Source organism: Rhipicephalus microplus, unplaced genomic scaffold, assembly GCF_043290135.1.
Source record: "Rhipicephalus microplus isolate Deutch F79 unplaced genomic scaffold, USDA_Rmic scaffold_16, whole genome shotgun sequence".
NCBI lineage: Eukaryota > Metazoa > Arthropoda > Arachnida > Ixodida > Ixodidae > Rhipicephalus > Rhipicephalus microplus.
Window position 1 is genome coordinate 14,580,216 of NW_027464589.1, and position 24,871 is coordinate 14,605,086.

The following is a 24,871-nucleotide window of genomic DNA, read 5'->3' on the forward strand; positions in this document are numbered from 1 at the left end:
CTGCCGACCCTGAGGTGACGGCGAGCGGCTAGACCAGTTTCTTTGGGCAACGACGTCAGCGTAGGACGGTTCGGAGCGTGGAGATGAACGGCGAGCTGAACTGTCCTGAATTCGGTCATCCGGAAAACAGGGTTGCGAATTGTGTCCACGGCCCTGACGACGGTCGACATTAGGAAAGCTTGGCCGGAAATACCACCTGTGTCGGCAAAGGCGGGAGATGTTCCCAACTAGAGAGCAAGAAAAGCAGGTGGGTCAATCATCGTGCGTGCGCTATTCAGATGTATTTTGGTAGCGTGGTGGAAACCGAGGAGTTGCAGCTGCCGCAGCGACAAATGGAGCAGAGCGGTGGTCAGCGTTGTAGACGGGGGTGCTCATGGGCTGCGGCTTAAGTCTGGCGGGCTGGGGAACCTGGACGCCCAGGTTAGCAAACTGCTGACGTACGACGGATTGAATAAGCGACACTGTTGCCCAGTTGTCTTGCGCAGGGGGCTGATAGAAAGCGGGTGCCATGGCTTCCAGCTCCTGGCGAACAATCCTTGCGATATTGGCAGGAGGCGCAAGTGAACGGGGCGCTGCAGAATCCTCGCAAGATGAAGTCGCAGCAGTGTTTGGTAATCTCGTGATGTGGTGGGTTATTCGCCTGCTTTTAGCTTGTTCAAATTGTCGCCATACAGATATGATGTAGTCTACAGTGGTGCAGTTCTTGCACATTAGTATGTTCAAAGCATCATCAGCAATGCCTTCAACACATTGCTGATCTTGTCCGCCTTGGACATGTTTTTATCAGTCTTCCGGCACAGTGCCAGTGGGTCTTGAATGTACGTGACGTACGGCTCCTTCGATGATTGAACACGCGACGCGAGTTCCTGCCTGGCTGTCATCTGACGAGCAACTGACCGACCGAAAAATCGCGAAGCTTTTGCTCGCATGTGTCATAGCTGGTTAGTTCTTCTTCATGCGTCTCATACCAGGCGCGTGCCGTACCCCGTAGGTAGAATATAATATTTGCCAACATAAGCGTTTCGTCCCACCTGTAGTGCTTGCTGCGCGCTCGAATAATGCGAACCATTCTTCGACGTCCGTGCTGTACGTCCCGGAAAACGTGCCAGGGTCGAGAAGATGGGGGGGGGGATCACAGGTGATGGAGCCGACGCGGATGGCGAGGCCTGAGTGCCGGTTTCAGGCATCGCAGCTGGACAAAGCTAGCGTCCACTGCGGAGTTCCAGAGCCGGGTTGTGTGAAGACCCAGCACCTTTCACCAAAAGGTCTTACGCGGACGATTTATTCACCGAGATCTGGTCTTGCTAACGGCTTAGAGAGCGCGCAGTCATGCAGGCCAAGGGGAGAAGCTCGAGAGTCCAACCCACAACAACCATGTTGTCGTCTTCTTCATTTGGGTGCCAATTCAGCTGTATCGGGGTGACAGTTTCATACACGTATCAACATATCTATATATATATATATATATATATATATATATATATATATATATATATATATATATATATATATATATATATATATATATATATATATATATATGTTCCCGTGCTACGTGGCGCCAAACAGGCTCAAAAGAGTGTGCAACACTCGCCGCCAAGGCTACTGGTGGCGCTAACTGACACTCCCACGTTAAATTCACATATTGCCACCTGATATGCTTGGGTGAGATCCGGGAGTGGAAGAAGACAAAGACGATCTGTCTGAGCTGCTGCTTCGCTAGTCGACTCAACGAACCCAATAAACCAAGTTTGTCTTAAGAAACGTGACAATACTGGTGGAGTTGCTGGGTACAACGTCTCACGATCCACCCGATGCCCAAGACCCCATCCAGCAGCCGGAACACAAGCCCTGCACCCGTGGACACTCCTGTTCACAGAGTAAGCCACCGCCAACGAGGCCTACCACCTGAGACACCAACCACTGACGCAGCGACTATGACTTCGACACAAGATCCCGTGCAAGCTCCGACACCTTCCACGCCGATCTACTGCACCGTCCAGAACCCGCTCATGCCTAGCCCTTTTCATGGAGAGCAGCATGAAGATGTTGACGACTGGCTGAGTGAGTTCGAACGTGTCGCAGCGATAAATTACTGGGATGATGCCGCGAAGCTCCGGAACGTGTACACTTGCCTGAAGGACGGTGCCAAGACGTGGTTTTTGAACAGGGATGATGTTCTGACATCTTGGCGCGAGTTCCAGCGTCGCCTTCTGGAGACCTACAGGAGTCCCGACCGCCGCGAACGAGCGGAGCGTGCACTACAATCACGCATCCAGATGCCAAACGAGACCGTCTCGATGTACGTTGAGGACATGACACGGCTTTTCAAGCGAGCGGATCCTGCTATGGCAGAGGAAAAAAAGTTGCGCCACCTCATGCGTGGTGTGAAGGAACAACTTTTTGCTGGTTTGGTGCGTAGTCCCCCTAAGAGTGTTGCTGAGTTCCTTACTGAAGCGGCAACAATGGAGCAAGTACTGCACCAACGGTCTGCCCTGTTTGACCGTCAAGTGAATGCTGCCTCAACCCCCGAAATTTTCGCCACCCCTGGGAGCAAGAGCCCCGAATGGATTCGCGAGATCATCCGATCTGTCGTCCGGGAAGAAATGGAAAAGATGTACGGGACAAGACCAATCGATGTTGGTTCTATCACCAGTGTCATCCGTGACGAGGTCCAACAGGTGTTGCACGCCCATCGTTTTCCGCTGATGTCGGTTGATCCGGAAACGGTTCCTGTGTCTACTGACAGTCGCCGTCGTACGTACGCGGAAGCCTTGCGGTCTGCCACGCCTCGTTCTGGTCAAGGAGTCCCGACCCAGCCAGTGCCGCACGTCCCGATCCAGACAGTGCCGCACGTTCCGCTTCAGACAGTTCCATACGTCCCGATCCAGACAATGATGCCGTCAGTCGCGATTCAGTCGGCGCACGCTGGTTTGGACATCGATGGTCGCCGTGCACCGACGCGCAAGTCTGATATCTGGCGTACGCCGGACAGACGACCCCTTTGCTATCATTGCGGTGAGGCTGGTCACATTTACCGCGAATGCCCATACCGGCAACTTGGCCTGCGTGGATTTTCCGTCAATTCACCTCGTCCCCAAATTGGTCAAAGGCCGAGGGACATCGAAGAATATCTCGCGCAACAGCGTGCACCATTTACACGACGTCAATCACGGTCACCATCTCCGAGGAGACCCGCAGCCACTGGGTCACGTTTCGATGTGACGGCACGGGAACGCTCTCCAAGCCCCCGTCGGGAAAACTGAAGGCAGCGGCCTTCGGGGGCAAGGTCGCTGGGACTCAAAGTGCGGAAGACCTCCCATCGACGCTTGCACGCAACACGGAAGGCATTCAACCAGAGAATAATCGCAGTACCGAAGGAACGCCGAAATCCACATCTGAACCCAGTGACCGCGTCTCACTTGACATACCTGTGCTGATTGACGGTTTTCAGGTCAATGCATTGATAGACACTGGTGCAGACTATTCGATTATGAGCGGGAAGCTAGCAAAAGATCTCAGGAAAGTGATTACGCCGTGGAATGAAACGCGAATTCGAACTGCTGGAGGACACGTTGTAACACCACTGGGTCGCTGTACGGCAAGAGTTAAAATTCGTGCGTCAACGTTTGTCCTCAGCTGCCTCGTTCTGCGCGACTGTTCACGTCAGCTGATTATCGGCATGGACTTCCTTCGGGAATACGGTGCCATCATAAATCTCCGTGAACGCATCGTGATCTTCTCGACTCAAGGCGCAACAGATCGAGACGCTGATAACTGCCGTAGACCTGCGCTGCGTGTTGCTGACGGCAGTGTGACGCTGCCGCCCCGAGCGACTGTTCCCATCGAAGTCATGTGTGAAGACCTCCGAGACGGTGACGTGGTGGCTGAAAGCAACCTATCACTTCTGCTACTCCAAGGTGTATGTGCTGCCCGAAGTGTTGTGCGTGTCCGTAACGGACAGTCACAAATACTAGTTACGAACTTCAACTACGAGCACCGGCATCTTTTCCGCGGAACCACCGTAGCCTATGGAGACCCTGTTGCCGACGTCACGGAGTGCTTCGCGTCCGAGGAAACGCATGAGGATGAAGAATTCCTAGACCACATCGACATTAATTCGACGCTGTCAGACAAGAGAAAGGCTGCACTTCATGACCTTTTAAAGGAGTTTCGGTCTTGCTTCGCCTCTTCTTCCAAAGTCCATCAAACACACCTCGCCAAGCATCGAATTATTACCGACGATGACGTCCGCCCCATCCGGCAGCAGCCTTATCGCGTTTCTTCCAAAGAACGTGCGGCTATTCAGACACAAGTGAAAGATATGCTCGATGACGGGATTATTCAACCATCCAGTAGCCCTTGGTCCTCGCCAGTCGTTCTAGTGAAGAAAAAAGACGGAACGCTGCGATTTTGTATTGACTACAGGAAGCTTAATAGCGTCACGAAAAAAGACGTTTACCCGCTTCCACGGGTCGACGACTCTCTCGACAGATTACGACGCGCGAAGTATTTTTCGTCCATCGATCTAAAGAGTGGCTATTGGCAAATTGAAGTGGATGAACGAGACCGAGAAAAAACTGCGTTTGTGACTCCAGATGGACTTTACGAATTCCGTGTTCTTCCCTTCGGCCTCTGTTCTGCCCCAGCCACTTTTCAGAGGATGATGGACACAGTTCTCGCTGGCTTGAAGTGGCAAAGCTGCCTTGTCTACCTCGATGATGTGGTCATCTTTTCCGAGAGCTTCGAAGAACATCTGAAGCGTCTGAGAAAGGTTCTGGACGCCATTCGCACAGCTAAACTCACGCTGAAACCCCAAAAATGCCATTTCGGCTACGAAGAGCTCAAATTTCTGGGGCATGTCATTAGTGCGGATGGAGTGCGACCTGATCCAGACAAAACTGCTGCTGTCGCCGCCTTCCCTGTTCCATCAGATAAAAGAGCAGTATGCCGTTTCCTTGGCTTGTGCGCGTATTATCGCCGATTTATCGCCAACTTCTCGAAGATAGCTGAACCTCTTACGCGACTCACTCGGGATGACGTGCCTTTTACTTGGAGCGCAGAACAAGATGCAGCGTTCACAGAGCTACGGCGGAGAATGCAAACAGCCCCTGTTCTTGCCCATTTTGATGAGGACGCTGCTACAGAAATTCATACAGATGCCAGCAACGTCGGACTTGGCGCTGTCCTTGTACAACGACACGGTGGCGTTGAACATGTAATCGCTTACGCCAGTCGTACTCTTTCTCGAGCCGAGACCAACTATTCTACATCGGAAAAAGAATGCCTCGCAGTCGTGTGGGCGACGACCAAGTTTAGGCCTTACCTCTACGGTCGTCCCTTCAAAGTGGTGACTGACCACCACTCGCTCTGCTGGCTGGCAAATCTCAGAGATCCATCCGGCCGTCTCGCTCGGTGGAGTTTGCGTTTGCAGGAGTTCGATATTACGATTGTGTACAGGTCAGGGCGCAAACATGAAGATGCCGATGTGCTTTCTCGAGCGCCTGTGGGGCACGCTGTCAGGGGCTCCGAGGATGAAGATGCCTTTCTCGGAGCAGTCAGCGATTCCGAATTTATGTCAAAACAGCGGGCAGACGACGAATTACGCCCAGCTATTGATTCCCTGGAAGGCCGGAACTCTCAGGTCCCTCGACACGTTGCTCGCGAACTGTCCTCTTTTTGTCTAAGAAGAGGCATTCTTTACAAGAAAAACGCCCGTGGTAGCGACAAAGCCTTCCTACTCGTTGTTCCTACTGAAATGCGGGACGAGATCCTCCTTGCGTGCCACGACGAGCCCACGTCAGGACATTTGGGCTATTCGCGAACTCTCGCCAGAGTACGCCAACAGTATTACTGGCCGCGACTATCAACAAGTGTACATCGATACGTGAAAGGCTGCCGTGAGTGCCAGCGTCGCAAGACTCCGCCTGTGAGACCCGCAGGCCTGCTCAAGCCGATCGCACCACCACAGACACCGTTTGACCTCGTGGGAATGGACCTTCTTGGACCCTTCCCTTTGTCGTCCTCTGGGAACAAATGGATTATAGTTGCGACAGACTATCTCACTCGGTATGCTGAAACGAAAGCGTTACCCCGTGGCACATCCTCTGAAGTCGCACAGTTCTTCGTGCACCAAATCGTCCTACGGCATGGTGCCCCGTCATGCGTGATTACGGACAGAGGGACGTCATTTACAGCATGAATGATGGAGGACATTTTTAAATTGAGCCGCACAACTCATCGAAAAACGACGGCTTATCACCCGCAATCGAATGGACTGACAGAGAGGCTTAACAAGACCATAGCGGACATGCTGTCAATGTACGTTGACGTACAACACAAAACCTGGGACGAAATTCTTCCGTACATCACGTTTGCATACAATACGGCAACGCAAGAAACAACGCGATTTCCGCCTTTCCGACTCGTTTACGGACGCAACGTGCGAACCATGCTCGATGCTATGCTTCCGTGTGACCAAAGCAATGAAATCGCTCCAGACGCTGAGGAATATACTCAATACGCCGAAGAAGCTCGTCAGCTAGCTCGCATAAACACCGGTCGCCAACAAGATGAAGACGCACGACGTGACAACCTCCGCCATCGAAACGTCACCTACCATCCTGGGGACCGAGTGTGGGTATGGACCCCTGTCCGGCGACCAGGCTTATCCGAAAAACTCCTAAGCCGTTATTTTGGACCGTACAAGGTTCTTAGACGTGTCACCGATCTTACCTACGAGGTATTTCCGGACGGCGCAGCGTCTTCTCGTCGACAGCTTCGGCCCGAAACCGTGCATGTCGTTAGGCTGAAGCCGTACTTCACACAGTAGCCCTTGTGGTTCACGTGTTGCGACAAGCCGTGACATTGTGCTGCTGCTGCTGTTCGTGTTCTCCTGTGTTTTTATGCCTTTTGTTTTTGCGCTTGGCGCAAGCATTGGCGCAATTTCCTCATTTGTACTGGCACTCTCCCTCCTTTGGTTCTCTGTAGCTGCGTGTGTATGCCTTCATTTTTTTTTCGTTACGAGCATCGAGTCGATGCTTTCAAAGGGGGGACTAATGCCACCTGATATGCTTGGGTGAGATCCGGGAGTGGAAGAAGACAAAGACGATCTGTCTGAGCTGCTGCTTCGCTAGTCGACTCAACGAACCCAATAAACCAAGTTTGTCTTAAGAAACGTGACAATATAAACCCAATAAAGTGGCTGGGGGGATGGCTGTCGTGGTAGCTCAAGTGGTAGAGCATCGAACGCGTCATTCGAAGGTTGCAGGTTCGGATCCTGCCCACGGCAAGATATCTTTTCACCCACTTTTCTTCTTTGTTACATTACAATTTGGTCTAATATCTTCCCCTATACTTTCTTTGGCATTATTGTCTGCTAGACCTCAGTAATATCGTGTAAAACACGGAAAAAACGAGCCCTTGAGTACACACTTTTTCCTTAATATATATATATATATATATATATATATATAGCAAAGAAGTGTATACCTAAGGACTCGTTTTTTCGTGTTTTGACACAATATTATTGAGAACTAACAGACAATAATGCCAAAGAATGTATACAGAAAGTTATTAAAACCAATGTAATGAAAGTAGGAAGAAGGAAATGTGGGTTAAAAAACAACTTGCCGTGAGCAGGAATCGAACCTACGACCTCCGAATAACGCGTTCGATGCTTTACCACTGACCTATCACGGTGGCTTTCCCTCAGCCACTTTATTGGGCTTATATGTGAACTTAAGCGTGGGAGTGTCAGTCAGCGCCACCTGTAGCCATGGCGGCGAGTGTTGTAAATTTTTTATGAGCCTATACGGCGTCACGTAGCACGTGGATGTTTCACAAGCTGGCAGCTAACCAATAGTCTCTCGTATACAACCTTACAGCAACAAGTGTGCCAGTTCGATACCCTCGTTAATGAATAAAGGAAAAAAGTGTGTTCCAAGGGCTCGGTTTTTCGAATTTTGACACAGTAATAATGAGATCTAACAGACAATAATGCCATTGAGTGTATAATGAAAGTTATTAAACCAATGTAAAGTAAATAATAAGAAAGAAAAGTGGGTGAAAAAATAACTTGCCTTGAGCAGAATGTATATATATATATATATATATATATATATATATACATATATATATGTATATATATATGTATATGATGAGATCTAACAGACAGTAATGCCAAGGAATGTACAGGGGAAGTTATTAGAAGCAATGGAATGTAAATAAGACGAAAAAAAAGGGGATGAAAAAATAACCAGCCGTGAGCAGGCTCCTGCTCACGGCTGGTTATTTTTTCATCCACTTTTCTCTCTTCTTATTTACAATCCTTGGTATTACTGTCTGTTAGATCTCATTATATTGTGTTAAAACACGGAAAAACGAGCCCTTAGGTATACACTTCTTTCACTTATTTTATATATATATATATATATATATATATATATATATATATATATATATATATATATATACGGTACTACGTCACAGTATTTGGTATATGCAAGAGAATCTCAAACCGTGTCTTCGTGTCTTCAGTATGTATTTGTCCTTATGCTTTTCCCCTTTTTCATTTTTTCTTTTTTTCTTTTTTTCTGAAGCACACAAGATTTTATGATGCACATTGTAATGCCAACCAGCGCAGATGGCGCTAATCTGCCATTGAAAGGATCTTTTAAAGCCTTGTATGTATTCTTGTCACATTGCTTTGACGAAGGCTGGTCCACCATCTGAAAACATGAAGTAAAGACGCTTCTGTGAAAGTTTCGTCGTCTCTTTCTTGCATACATTACGTCGGGTTCAGCATGAATGACGTTCAAAAAGTCTGGTATTTATACCGCAATGGACGTTGCAAGGACGACTTTCTGGAAGTACCCAAAGACTGCTGCCAACACAGTCATTATCGGTGACTCGCAAATGAAGTGCGTGCATCAGTACTTTACTCCACATCAACAAGTTACGCCTGCTTTCATAACTAAACCTGGTGCCCGAATTGAAGATGTGCACTTTCTGCTGGACTGACATTACAAAGACCCTCGTACTGTATGTCGGTACCAATGACTTATCTTCTGCGAGTGGTGGAACAGCTTTTTACAAATACCGCTCGTTAACCAACACATTCGTATAGAGCGACCCAAGATATCCCAGATTTATGTCAGCCAGATATTACCAAGAAGTCCAAATTAGAGGTACGGTGGCAGAAATATAGGTTTTCTTCTACGATGTAACTCGGAAGCCTGCAAGCTCAATGGCATGCTGCACAACTTCTGTCATCGATGCAGTTCAGTCTACTTCATCGGTTATGTTTTTGAATGAATACCTGCTTATCGAGTCCTCGCTGCCGATGGACTACATCCCAGCTTCGAAGGTTCAAGCCTCATAGCAAGCCACAGCCGCCAGCTTTTCCCCAGAAGAATTCTTGACGTCAAGTCATCCTGGTGTGACCACTCGAAAGAAGAGCCCCCAAGTTCTCCGAAACAGAGTTCAAGATCAAGAGACAGAGTGTCACCCTACGTTCGGAACTGCAAGTCTCCGAACCCAGCCGCAAGTAGCCAGTGACTACAGGACTTCTCTGGTAAGCAGAATTTAAGTATTGTTACTGCATGTTTTCCGAAGTGCCGGAAGGTGACTGAAAAACGCGTTCGCGCGGAATGGCATGCTTCGTGCCTCACGGAATATGTAAATGCTTCCGAAACACCCAAAGGTTTTACGCTTTATGTTAACCCTGCTACTTCTAAACTGTCAACTGCAAGTAAGCTAGGTGGCAAGATGTGCAAACCTATGCTTCAGTTGAGCTTATTCGCATTATTGTAAATCATTCTGAAACGTCAGTTGGCAAGCTTTTGAAAGAACAAACTACCCTATCTAGGCAGCTCGTCCCTAACGAAACACATTTGCTGCGTGTACATGACGAAAGAAAGGTGCCTTAGGCAAAATAAAATCTCAGCAACTATTGCAGGACGATGTTACAGCAGCACTATACATGACAAAAATCAGGAGTTCGCCAGTTGCTTTATTCCAAACAACTCAGACATTGCCAGAGTTAAGCCAACATGACGCAAATGTAGTCAACCTTTCTAACGTTACAATCCTCCTTGCAGAGGAAAGAGCTCTTTCAAAAGGCCTGAATTTCTGTCAATTTCTGGCGGCTTTGACAAACTTCAGTTGATGAAGGATATAGATAATTTCACTCGGAATCTCAGGCTAAAGGAGTATTTTCACGACCATGCCAGCCACAAAGAAGCTCGCCAGCTATACCGTCCCCGACACAATGAAGGCCCTCCTCGCAAAGGAGTAAGTGCCTAGACCTTTACATCAAAGCTGTCTTGCGTGATGTGCTCGACGCTTACAAAACGAGTAGTCCGTTAAAAAATATTTCCGCCTGTGAATTGGACGCTCCTAAAAGTTTTATTGCACGTGATGACATTATCATAAAACGAGCAGGCTAGGGTGGCCCGACTGTGATAATGGGCAAAGAAGGTTACATAAAAGAAGCCGTACAACAGTTATCTGACACTCCTTTTTACAAACAGCTTCCCGCTAATCCTACCACTAAATTCCTTGTCGTCATAAAAGATACCAATAAAACATTGGTAAAAAGGAAAAGGATCGACGATAAGACAGCAGGCTACTTCATTCCGCTTAGTCCTGTTGCCAGAAGAGTTTACCTGCTCCCAAAGAGACACAAGTTATAAAACCCAGGCCATTTCATTGTTTCGGGCATCCAAACAGTAACATAAAACATATCTCGTTACGCTGAGAGTTTGATAAAATTTCTTCCACCCTCATTTGCTTCCTTTGTTAAGGATACCAACAATTTTCAGTAGAATATCGCACCTAACAGTGCATGATGGTTCGCTTCTGATGACGATGGACATCAGCTCCCTCAACACTAACATCCCCCACAAAGACGGCATACAGGCTATTGTAAATTCATGTGACCACTCGGAATCTGACAAGCTAATTTACACGTCAACTCTAGAGACACTGTTGAAGCTAATTCTCGAGTTGAATAAGTTTGAATTCCATGGCTCCCAATACACACAGATCAATGGAACATCGATGGATACAAATATAGGCCCTACATACGCCAACATCTTCAAGGGAGTGCTCGAAGGCTCTTTTCTTAAGTGTGTGCCGCTTAAGCCTGTGCATTTCAAACGCTACAATAATCACCTATTTATTATTTGGACACATGGTGAAACCGAACTTCTAAACTTTATAGCGAAATTCAACCAGGTACATCCCACTATAGCATTCTCCCATACATACTCACCCTTGTGTGTAGGCCTCCTCGACGTCACGATAACCATTTCTAATGGACGCTTAATTACTAAGCTTTTTAAAAAGCCAACATATAATCACCAGTTCCTTCATTTAGAAAGTATCCATGTGCGCCATTGCAAGACTGGAATTTCATATAGCCAGGCACAGCGCTTTAGACGTATATGCTCTGAAGATCAAGATTTTGATTCCCGCTGCCATGTTCTGAAGAAGAATCTTCTTGGGCAAAATTATCCAGAAAAAATTATTGATGACGCGATACACCGAGCCAGAAGACGCGATTGGATGGACTGTATCAAAGGTAGCAAAAAAAATCAATGGGCTACAGTCAGCCCATTTTGTACTAACACACTTAGCCTCCATCCCCAAAGTTCAAGGTATGCTGCTTAACCATTACAACTTCTTCACCCAAAGTGTCAGAATAAAGGCGGTCTTTCCTGAGCCCCCTTGAGTAGTGTATATGCGCTCAAAAACATAGGTGACATCCTGACGTCATCTAAAATTGCTACCACTAACTATACTGGTTGTAGCCACTGCAACAAACCACGTTGTAAAGTTTGTCCTTATATAGAACCGTCATTAAAGGCCATTAGCACATCCAGCCAATTGATTTTCACAATAAGGGCTTTAATTGTGATTCATCCAATGTACTGTATTTGTTTGAGTGTGGCACCTGCCACATGCAGTACATAGGCCATACTGAAACACCATTCAGGATTCGTTTCGACAATCACAGATCGCATGCTAAAACCCAACCAAACCTTCCAATATCAAAACATGTGAACGTCCCCAGTCACTCATTTATTAAACTCAATGTCCAATACTAGAATCGGGATTCCGCACAAGCCATAATTGTAAACTACGCGAATCATATCTCATTCATAATTCAACAATTTCTGCTGGAATCAACGAAAACAAAGGAAAACTGGCCTATCTTTCACTAGATTAAGAGCGATGATGCACTGGTTTCACATTGTACTACCTTAATCACGCCTTCTATGTTTACCTTTTTTCTTTTTCATATTTTCCTCAATTATTTTAGAGTGGCTTCCATTATACGTTCATATATCACTAAGATTGTTCAATATTGCAATGCAATGTATTTACACCACTGCGCTGCTACATCTTCTAACTCATATAAGCACGGTACTACGTCACAGTACATGCAAGGTAATCTTAAACCGTGTCTTCAGTATGTGTGCGCTCTTCTGCTTTTCTCCCTGTTTTATTTCTTTTTTTCTTTTTTTCTTTTTTTTTCTGAAGCACGTGAGACTTAATGATGCACATTGTAATGGCAACCATCGGAGATGGTGCTGACCTGTTATTGAAAGGAGCGTTTAAAGCCATGAATGAATGGTTGTCACATTACGCTGATGAAGGCTGGTCCACCAGCAGAAAACGTTAAGGAAAGACGCTTCCGTGAAAGCTTCGTCGTCTCTCCCTTGCATACAATACGTCGGGTCCAGCGTGAATACTGTTCAAAACTTCTGATATATATATATATATATATATATATATATATATATATATATATATATATGTATATATATATGTGCGTGTGTGTGTGTGTGTGTGAGTGTGCGCGTGCGTGCGTGTTTTCAGGTAACTGAAGGTTGGACAGCAATACACACTGGCACCAGTAGCTGCGAAATGAGCGTCAGCCATTAATCACCTGAAGAAGGGGTGAAGAACTTGAGCATTTATACATGTGCCATCGATTATTTCAGTGTTATCGCTATCGGCCACGTAAGCTCTAGAATAAACTGTGATGTTCGCGTTGTCTGCGTAGTCGGAAAGTTCGAAGATTATTTGGATGGTTCTTGGTCATTCGGCACGCTTTGCGTAAAGCAGCTTGAAGTTACAGAGTAACGGAGCGATAATAAAAATTGAGAAAAGAATGGGGCACTTTATACTCACAAAAAAGAGCACAAGGAGCAGATTCACAGAGACCTTCATTGTCTTCTCCCTCTTCTTCGTGTTGATTCCACTAACAATGCCTCATTGAGGAGAATGATGACGATAATGATTACCTCAGATGAATGACGCTCGCCCACAAAAGAGATGGGCCGAGAACCAGGCAGCAGGATGCTTAAACAAAATTAAATATATCTGAGAAATTAGTTTGGAGGTAAAACTGCGAATAAACAAACATGGTTCTTGAGTGGGCGGTCAAACCGTCTCTTGTTGCTGGCAGATATAGCCACGAATTAAAAACTAAAGATCTGAAAAGGTTAGGATTCACTGGCATGTTAATTTTTTTGTGGCTTTGATATAGTCAAACACAGTGAATCATTTATCCCTGCTGCAGTAACCAAAGTATTTGCCACCAAGTGATTAAAGTACTGATACATTTACTTGCATTCCTTACTTCTGTATTGGGGCTTCAGAATTATTTTATTCCTCTGAGAAGAATAACAGCCACATAATAAAAAGAAATATTGAATTGTTTGACTTTTGTTGCAAAAAATGCACAACGGTGACGGCCTGAGTCAAGCTTTGTTGAGGCAATAATTTTGTTGTGGAACAGTACAGCGCCATTTGGTATAAGTAACTTCTAAATGGTGAGATACACACCACTGTTTATTCCAGCAATCTAAGAGGATTGACAACCACCATAGTTCTCTATTAAGAAAGCAAAATAATCCCTAGATTGAAGGGTGTAGGGCAAAGAGACACGATCTCTTCGATGTTGTTTCAATCACCTGTCCATCACGTTTTATTCAAAGTGTGTCAATGCATCTGCAATGTTAAACCTGTGGCTTTTGTATCTTTGTTGTACAACCCACCCCTTATGTAACACCCCCCTGTGGGGTCTTTAAGGAAATAAAGTGAAGTGAAGTGAAGTGAAGTGAATGCTATTCACCGCGTGTTTACAGGAGGTATTCAGGACCCTATATTGGGAATAGTTAGGGATGAGAGTCAATAGAGAGTACCATATTAACCTGCGATTCGCTGATTACATTGTGTTCGTGAGTAACTCAGGGAACGACTTGCAGTTTCTCATTGCTAAACTGGACATGGAAATCAGTAAAGTAGATCTGAAAATTATTACGCACAAAACTTGAACAGTGTGCAGCCATCTCGACAGAAAAACAGCAATTTGTGATACGTGGAGAGCTTCTGGAAGTTGTTAAGAAATATGTGTATTTGGACAGGTAATAACCGCAGAGCCGAAGAGTGATATCAAATAACTAGTAGAATAAGAATAGGGTGAAGCACATTTGGCCAGCACTCTTAATCTTGACGGGTAGATTGCCAATATCCCTCTAGAGGAAGGCGTAGAAAAGTTTCATCCTGCACGTACTTACCTTTGGAGCAGAAGCCTGGAATCTTAAAAAGAAGGTTCAGCTTAAATTGAGGGTGAAGCAGTGAGCGATGGAAAGAAAAATAGTAGGTGTAACCTTAAGAGGCAAGAAGAAAGCATAGTGGGTCAGGGAACAAACCGTGGTTGAGGATATTAAAGTTCAAATCGAGAAACGGAAGGGACATGGGCCGGAAATTTAGAACGTAGGCAGGATAACCATTGGTCATTGAAGGTAACTGACTGGATTACCAGAGAAGGCAAACGCATAAAGAGGAGACAGAGAGTAAGGTGGGCCGATGAGTATAAAACGTTTGCGGGTATAGCATGGCAACGAAAAGCACAAGACCGGGTTGATTGGCTACCATGGGAGTGGGTTTTGCCCTGCATCGAGCGTAGTCAGGTTGATGATGATGATAGTGATGATGATGATAATGATGATATTTTTTTTAGCAATATTGTCTGTTAGATCTCAATAATATTGTACCAAACATGGAAAAACCAGCCCTTGGGTAAACATCTCATATATATATATATATATATATATATATATATATATATATATATATATATATATATATATATTTTCCACGTTCCATTTCTCAAGTTTTGTTATCGCCCCAAAACACTACACAGTTCTCAGCGCGAAACGCGCGTGCAGTTTTCGAGAAGCTTCCGGACTTTAGTAGATCATTTCGATAAGATCACGCCCACTCTGCGAAGTGTACAGATTATTCTGGAATCTAAACCATCGCCAGCGATAACGCGAGAGCATTCGATGGCAAGAGTATAAATGCGGACGCACTTCGCCGCTTGTCAGAAGTTGATCGACGGTCGACGCTCCGTTCGCCGCTATCAGTCCAAGACTGCTACTGTAATCGGACTTTCCGTTTGCTGGGCATAGGTTCGCCCAAATAAACAGGTAAATTCCAAAGCAAAGTCTCCTGTCTTCGGCCATGTCACGACCCCGTGACATCTGGTGGCGGTGCTGGGTATCGATCCCCATACCTCTCGCACCCGTACCTCTCACCCGAAATATTTGCGTCGCAAGAGGAATCGCAGAGGTGCGGGGAGACAAAGCAACGGTTATGCTCACAAATTTCAGCAATGAGTACAAACACGTGAACAAAGAAACGACGGTCACATACATAGAAGAAATTGTCGAAGCCACCAGTGCTTTCGCCCTCGCCGATTCTGCGGAACCTGCTCAGAGGAACCAAGCCCCTCCCATAGCTTTCGATGTCAATCCCAGACTTCCGAACCGTAAGCAAGAACAGCTCAAGGCCCTGCTCCTGCAATACGAACATTGCTTTTCGTCATCAAAAATTCGGCAGACCCCAATCACGAAACATCGCATCATAACCGAAGAAAATGCTAGACCACTGCGTAGAGTCCGTACAGGGTTTCGACGCGAGAACGTGAGGCCATGAAGAGACAAGTTGATGAAATGCTGCGGGATGACATCATCCAGCCACCCAAGAGTCCATGGGCATCCCCCGTGGTGTTAGTGAAGGAAAAGGATGGAACCCTACGTTTCTGCGTCAGTTATCGCCACCTGAACAAAATCACGAGAAAGGACGTCTATCCACTCCCACGAATAGACGATGCACTTGATCGGCTTCATAACGCCAAGTACTTTTCGTCAATGGACCTCAAGACTGGCTAGTGGCAAATCGAAGTCGACGAAAGAGAGAAGACGGTGTTTATAACACCGGATGGCCTCTTCGAGTTTAAGGTGATGCCCTTCGGTCTTTGCTCAGAGCCTGCAACTTTTCAACACGTTATGAATACAGTAATGGCAGGATTGAAGTGGCAGACTTGCCTTGTGTACTTGGACGACGTCGTTGTGTTTTCCTCAAGTTTCGACGAGCATCTTTGGTGCCTTAGAGCTGTACTTCAAGCCATCAAGACGTCCGGACTCGCACGGAAGACAGAAAAGTGCAGATTTGCGTACGAGGAGCTCTTGTTTCTGGGACACGTTATTAGCAAGTTTGTAATTCGTCCCGATCCACGCAAAACAGCCGCCATTGCCACTTCCCGCCGCCCACTGACAAAAAGGCGGTGCGCCGATTTCTGAGCCTGTGCGCCTATTATAGGCGGTCCGTGAAAAACTTCGCCCGCATCGCCGATCCTCTCACTGACCTTACCAAGGCCGACGTGGAGTTCAAGTGGGAAACGCCGCAGGAACACGCTTTCGAGGAGCTTAAACATCGCCTCCAGACGCCTCCGTTACTTGCCCATTTCGACGAACTCGCCGAGACAGAAATACACACTGACGCAAGCAGCGTAGGTCTTGGCGCTGTTCTTGTGCTGAGGGCTGACGGACTTGAAAGAGTTATTAGTTACGCCAGCCGATCGCTATCCAAAGCAGAAGCCAATTGTTTTACAACAGAAAAGGAGTGCCTCGCCATCATCTGGGCTACGTCGAAATTTCGCCCCTACCTTTACGGCAGGCAATTCAAAGTTGTGAGCGACCATTACGCCTTGTTTTGGCTAGCCACCTTGAAGGACCCTTCAGGTCGCCTCGCACGATGGAGCCTGAGACTTCAAGAATAAGACGTTACTGTCATTTACAAGTCCGGCAAGAAACACTCTGACACCGACTGTCTCTCTCGTGCGCCTGTCGACCAACCATTACCCGACGACCTGGATGACGACTACTTCTTGGGAATGATAACTACCGACGACTTGGCTGAACGACAGCGGGCCGACCTGGAACTTAAGGCCCTAATAGAATACCTCGAAGGCAGGACCGCCGACGTCCCGAAGGTATTCAAGCGCGCACTTGCGTTGTTCTTCCTGCGAAACGCTCTTCTCCAAAAGAAACACCTTTCACCGCTCCGAGCCAAGTACCTCCTTGTGGTGCCTTTAGCTCTGCGACCAGAACTCCTGCAGGCCCTGCACGACGATCCGACAGCAGGGAACCTCGGTGTTTCTCGCACGCTCGCGAGGATACAAGAAAGGTACTATTAGCCACGTCTTACCACCGACGTCACTCGTTATGTGAGGACATGCCGGGACTGTCAACGACGCAAGATACCACCGACAAGGCCGGCGGGACTTCTGCAGCCAATTGAACTACCTCACCTACCTTTCCGGCAGATTATTATGGACCTACTGGGGACGTTCCCGACGTCGGCTTTTGGAAACAAATGGATCGTGGTAGCTACCGACTACCTCACCCGCTACGCCGAGACAAAAGCCCTGCCAAAAGGCAGCGCATCTGAGGTAGCTAACTTCTTCGTCGAAAATATTGTCCTACGTCACGTTCCCCGGAGGTCCTTATCACCGACAGAGAAACGGCATTTACTGCTGACCTAACTCAAGCGATCTTGGCATACAGCCAGACAAACCACCGCCGGACGACAGCGTACCACCCACAGACCAACGGCCTTACGGAGCGGCTAAACAAGACGATCGCCAACATGCTGGCAATGTACGTCGATGTTGAACACAAGACGTGGGATGCCATTATTCCGTACGTGACCTTCGCATACACTCTTAAAAATGGAGTGACGTTCTCTCCATTTAGGAAGGAACAGCGATGTCCTCAATGTTCATCTTTAAATAGAGAAACGTTGCTCCCTCTCCCACAGAGAAATACGTTCCTCCTTATGAAAATCAACATGGCTGCCCCCCGGCGAAGCAAGTAGGCTTAGCAAATGCAACGATTCTCGACTGATAAGGAGTACACGGCACTGAACGTAACAAAAAACGGTCCCGCTGAGCTTGATATTGAACGAAATGATTATAAAAACAAGCAGACAAACCTGTGGCGGTGAACACATCGCGAAAGAGAACGACGGAGCAAGTAGGTTTCGTTCGGTCAACGAAGCCACGTTAACTTCGAAAGACACGGGTACTGCAGAGCCCTCACCTGAAGAGTGCATGCTAGGCTTGCTGTATTTATTTCTCGCAGATTTACACAGTGTAGCAACGTTATTCATGCGTTTACGGGTCCACAGATCACGAGATGTGCCTCCAAACCGTACACTCGATCGCAGCGAAACCATTCCGAATCCGTAGTGCAGCTTTGAAGATAGATTTTCAACGTTATATAAGTAGCTGGAGGTGTGAGAGCGTCATAGCCATGAAAGTAGGCTGTAGCTGGAGCCATCTGGAGGGACTAAACGAAACTAAAAAAAGTTGCCTGACGCGACATACGTTGTCATACTCACTACTACGGCTTCCCTGCAGATTGTTTGCGCCTCAGCCCATTCAGGATTACTCCCTGACACCGGAAGCGTAATATGTGCTAGTAAAACTCAGCCTTCTCCCCACTCACCCTGTTCCCTTGAGCAGAGCTCTCCCAGCCGCGCAGCGGCTGTTGCTACAGAAGGGAGTGGAAGGTTGGTTGCTTCTCGGTGTCCGTCTTGTGTTCTCGAGGCGGCTGCTGCTTGTTCAGAGATTGAAGCCAGCGCATCTCAAACGTGACAACAACTCGATTTTATATACACAAACTTATGTACATATTTACAAGACTTGACCGTCGGAACCGTCGCATGCTGCCTCGGCAGAGCCGATAGTGCAGAGCACTCTTTCGTTGCGACCAGACCAACCGCGAGGACTCGGAAGCCAGGTTTTAATACCTCGGTTGCCCCTCCCGATTCTCCTCCCGGCCAACCAAAGCAATTTAGTCTGTTTATTGGACAGACAACACACTTGTTGCCGTCCCCTCCTCTCCCTCTCTTCTTCCCGCACTCGACTGCTCGGTCGGAAAGAGAGAGACGAACGGACCGGCCTGTACACCACGTTCCGCGAACTGTGCGAACGCACACAATGGTGGCGCCATTTGGCTGTGGGCCCCCTCCATTACCGCGGGATGACTACGCTGTCCAGCACGACAGCCGTCCCGCGGACTCTATACCGGACGGATGGGTGGCTATGCACTGTTCTCACGTCACCCGCCGGCATTCCGCAGTCCGGTGACCCTTAAGTGGGTTTCAAGAAGCCACGACTGACCGCGTTATTCTTGCCATAGGGGGCGCGCTTACGCCGAGATTATCGTTTCCCGAGAATCGGCTTTTTGGGAAGCGCGCCCTTTTGAGACCGAGAAGACTCGCTTCCATGGCCTGCACCGCCAGACCTTACACGCCTTTTCCAAGATACACGCAAGCGCTCAAATGCAGCTACGCGAATAACCACCTAAAGGTATGTCGCCGCACGTCCCCGACCCTGTGGCCACACTTCGCAGTTCCTTGAACGCCAGAGACCTTTCTGCAACGCGTTCAACACTTTCTCTGCTTAACCTTTGGGGCCCCACCAAACGGACGCCACCACATAGCAAAAAAAAAGGAAAAAAACTGACACGAGGTCACTGTGTACACAAGTACAATCTATAAAGCAGGCAAGTCAAACAACAACAACTTCTACATGCTTACAGTCGCACATATACACACAAAAAAACACTTCACTGAAACACAGACACCCTTCCGCACATGGTTCTGTTCAAATTCAACCAAATACTAATAACTCCTGCATGCTACACACACGCACAAGAGAAACAATACACTTCACTGAGGCACATAGACTTTCAACGCGTGGTGCTGTTCAATTGTCCACAGGTTCGCGCACGTCACTCTTGAGTGTCCACAATGCACCTAGTCCTCTAGTGTCTCGACCCCCGGAGCACCGCTGCCGATTCCCCAGCACTCATTAGGCACCCTCGAAAGCGCATCTGCGTTGCCATGCTCGAGGCCTTTCCTGTGCTGCACCACTACATGATACCGCTGGAGCGCCAAGGCCCAACGGGTAAGCTTTGCCCCAGGAAGAGTGCCCTGGGTGAGAAAAGCTAGGGGGTTGTGGTCTGACACCACGGTAACCTGTGCGCCGAAGAGCCAGAAATCAAACCTTTTCAGACCCCAGATGACTGCAAAGGCCTCTCGCTCAATAGTCGACCAGCGCGTTTGAGTTGGAGAGAACTTGTGGTTCGCAAATGCGATCGGCATCTCGGTACCATCGTCCGCACGAGGCGACAGGCAGACTCCAGCCGCGACCGCGGACGCGTCTGTAAACAGCCAATACGGCCTCTCGGGATCTGGGGCTGATAATGCTGCTGCCTCACACAGTGCGATCTTAAGCCGCTGAAACGCCCTTTCAGCTTCCGCGGACCACAGAATTCGGTTCGGGATTCGCTTCCCCGTTAGCTCTGTCAGGGGCCTCGCTACCTCTGCGTAATCTTTCACATAGCTTCTGTAGTAGCCACACAGGCCCAGTACGCTGCGTAGTTCTCTTTTAGTCTCCGGCGCCTTTAAACCTTCGATCGCTGCAAGCTTCTCAGGGTCAGGTGCATGCCGTCCCGAGCCTACCACATGTCCCAAATACCAGATCGATGGATGAGCTATCTGGCACTTATCCCTCTTGACCTTCAGGTTAACCCGTTTTAGGGTCTCAATTACCCGCCCCAGGTGTTCCGCGTGCTCTTCGAGCGTTTCGCTAAAAACGGCTATATCCTCCAGGTATGCACAGCAGTATCCACTGTGTGGCCTTAGCAGCTCGTTCATTGCCCTCTGGAATGTTTGAGCAGCGTTTTTAAGCCCGAAGGGCATTACCGTCCAGGCAAACTGTCCTTGATGACACGCAAACGCATTCAGCAGGTGCGAAGAAGGCTCGAGTGGTACGTGCCAATAACCTCTTCGCAGGTCGAGCAGCGTTATGTACTTCGCTTTTCCTACGCTTGGCCAATAAAAACTGTACTTGATCCTAGAGCACGTTTTATGGCAACCAAAATGCCTGGCCCAGCTTGACTCGTGCGCCAGTTGCAAAACTTCCCCTCTGCGGCATTTCGGCAGTACCAGCTGCGTTACCGATTGCCCCAACACCTTATCCTTATGATAAAGTAACCCGTCAATTACTAGAATACTGCCTTTTCCTGTCGCCGCTCCTCTCCACGCTTCCTGTAAAGTCGGGTCTCCCCGTTGTTTCTCGCGAAATTCGTCTGACGCGGACCTCTACTTCATGCCGACGCTAGAGGCTTCGTTATGCAACACGCTGTCGTCCCGCTGATCCCCTTTATCGTGGCTTGCTACAGCTACCTCGCTGATCAACCCCTCCTCGGTCGCGTGTCGCTCTACCAATTCTACACGAGTGTCCACCTCGTCCTGACGCCATACGGCCTCGGCGTGCTGAGGCTCGCTTTCGAACTCTGGCCGAGCGCCGCCCACTTCTGAGGTACCCTTCACTACCCCTTCGAGAGTGCTCTCCTCGTGTAATAGTTTCCATGCTTCTTCGGAGAGTAGGCAATCTGTTCGTGCCGTTAGACGGTCCGTTAACACGCACAACACTGGGACTGGTTCCCTAACGTCGGAAAACACTCCACGCTCGCGCGACATAGTCAGTGGAATAACTGCGAGCAGCTTGGCCTGTACTTTCTCCCCGAACGCCGAAGTCAGGTTGACCATCCCATGCGGTTGCACCAACTCTGGCGGGACCACGCTCTCACGGACTACTGTAATTTCCGCACCTGTGTCCAACACTGCTCCTATATGTTTGTCTTTGCAGTCGAGCGATACTGGGATTAAATCAATGTGTGCGGCTGTGGGACCTTCAATCGAAACACGCGCCGCTAAGCTGTCTTCTTTAATGTTTGGAAGCACTTCCGTCGGCTGTTTCTGACGCTGCGGGCATTTCCATTTCTGGTGCCCTGTACTGCCGCAACTGTAGCAGGCCCTGGGCTTTGGTTTCCCCTCCACGATACGGTTTTTCCCTGCCCCGCGGCTCTTCATTGTCTCTTCGTCGGATCTAGCCCTGCTCGCGCTTTTCGACTCCACCGCGCTTTGCTTCGCCTGCCTCGCGGCGCTGTTCGTCCCCTGTGCTTCTTCAAACGTTCGCAGCAACGCGGATATCTCTGTGGCGCTCATCCACGCTCTACCTTCTTGGAGTGTGACATATCGCAAGGCCTCCTCCGACAAATTTTTCTTTAATTGGTCGGCCACCAAACGCTTGACCAGGCCCTCGAATGTCGACACCCCTCTTGCCTCAAGGTAAAAGTGGAGGTAGCTCTCTAAACGTGTCGAAAAAGGTCTCCACCCCTCGTTCGTACGTTTGCCTGACCCCAAAAATCTTTTTACATATTCCCCGGCTGAAAGTCTGAGCTCGTCCAGCACCGTTTGCTTGAATACCTGGTAATCTTTGTGCTCTGTTGGGTTTAGCCGCGTGGACAAAAACGGGACTCTCTCCACTACCAACGGGAAAACTAAACGTCCCCAAAACTCCCCCGGTACCTCGTACGCTTCTAGGGCACTTTCCATGGACACAAACCACACCGGTGCTTCAGCCTCGGCAGGAAATTTGGGTAACACCCCTGTGAGGACTTTTGAGTAGCGTCGCAGTTCGCTACACGGATCCCGCCTGCCGAACTCGGGTCCAATCCACCGAGAGCTTCCGCCCATCATCTGCGACAGCCTCTCCATCTCCAACCGCATTTCCTGCAGTCTACGCTCCGGCGTGAGGTTTCCGAAACGGTCATCTTTCTGGCTCTTCCGCGCACTACCCACTCCCGGGTTTCCCCTGTCACTCTCGTCCCCCGACTCACGACTCATGGCCTGCGCTCGCCTGTCCGGGTTCAAGTGGGCAAACCTCGTGTCCATAGGACGCCTTAAAACTCAAAAATAAAGGCAGCGGCAACCCTGAGATATAAGAACACCAGAGGACTCACCACTTTTGAAGTTTCTGCTTGCTGGTTGCTCGATGTCACCGGGGTTGTCGCCTGACTGATGAACTTGCATTACCGTAGTTGGACCCCTGGCTTCCTCGGGTCGATGGCTGCCACACTGCCGCCTCCTCAGCTCGGTGGCTTGGCTCTTCGTTGGAACAGCCGATGTCTTGGCTTTTGGTCTTGCGTGTTCTCCGCTACACGACGATCTCCTTGTTGCGCAGAGCACTCCTTGTCGTCGTCGTCTTGATCCTGTCGGACTGCGCCAGTAAAACTCAGCCTTCTCCCCACTCCCCCTTTTCCCTTGAGCAGAGCTCTGCCGGCCGCGTAGCGGCTGTTGCTACAGAAGGGAGTGGAAGGTTGGTTGCTTCTCGGTGTCCGTCTTGTGTTCTCGTGGCTGCTGCTGCTTGTTCAGAGATTGAAGCCAGCACATCTCAAACGTGAAAACAACTCGATTTTATATACACAAGCTTATGTACATATTTACAAGACTTGACCGTCGGAACCGTCGCATGCTGCCTCGGCAGAGCCGATAGTGCAGAGCACTCCTTCGTGGCGACCAGACCAACCGCGAGGACTCGGAAGCCAGGTTTTAATACCTCGGTTGCCCCTTCCGATTCTCCTCCCGGCCAACCAAAGCAATTTAGTCTGTTTATTGGACAGACAACACACTTGTTGCCGTCCCCTCCTCTCCCTCTCTTCTTCCCGCACTCGACTGCTCGGTCGGAGAGAGAGAGACGAACGGAGCGGCCTGTACATCACGTTCCGCGAACTGTGCGAACGCACACAATGGTGGCGCCGTTAGGCTGCGGGCCCCCTCCATTACCGCGGGATGACTACGCTGTCCAGCATGACAGCCGTCCCGCGGACTCTAAACCTGACGGATGGGTGGCTATGCACTGTTCTCACGTCAGCCGCCGGCATTTCGCAGTCCGGGGATCCTTTATTCGGTTTCTAGAAGCCACGACTGACCGCGTTATTCTTGCCAGAGGGGGCGCGCTTACGCCGAGATTATAAAACGCGGCTCTTGCGAGAGAAATAAGCAATGACCTTGCATCCGACGGTATTTTTTCGTGAGCTATGACAGTGGCTGTTGGCGTCGTGGAAGCTTTAATACTTGAGTGGAGGAACTATCGCCGCAGTGAGCCAGTTTACTATAACGCGCCGAGATTCATAAAAGTACAGACTGGCAAAGGGTCAAGCAGGAGTGCAAGGAACACTTATGGCTAAAAGGGAAAGTGGCAGGTCAAATGACACTTCTTGGTTTCGTGTACTTGTGGACGGGAGCAAAGGCCAGAGAGGAAAACCAGGCAATGGTAGAGTGTATATCAAAGGACATTCAGGAGTTAGGAAGAGAGTGCGAGATAATTATACTAGGAGACATGAATGCGCACATAGAAGATATAGATGGGTATACCGACCCGACAGGCAAAATGATCATGGATATGTGTGAAAGGCTTGATTTGATCATTTGCAACAGTACCGAGAAGTGTGAAGGGCAAATAACATGGGAGGTAGGAAGGCTGCAGTCGACGATAGATTATGCACTGATGTCACATAGGATGTATGATAAGCTCAGGGAAATGCACATAGATGAAGGTGGCTCCAGAAGTCTGGGTAGCGATCACAAACGT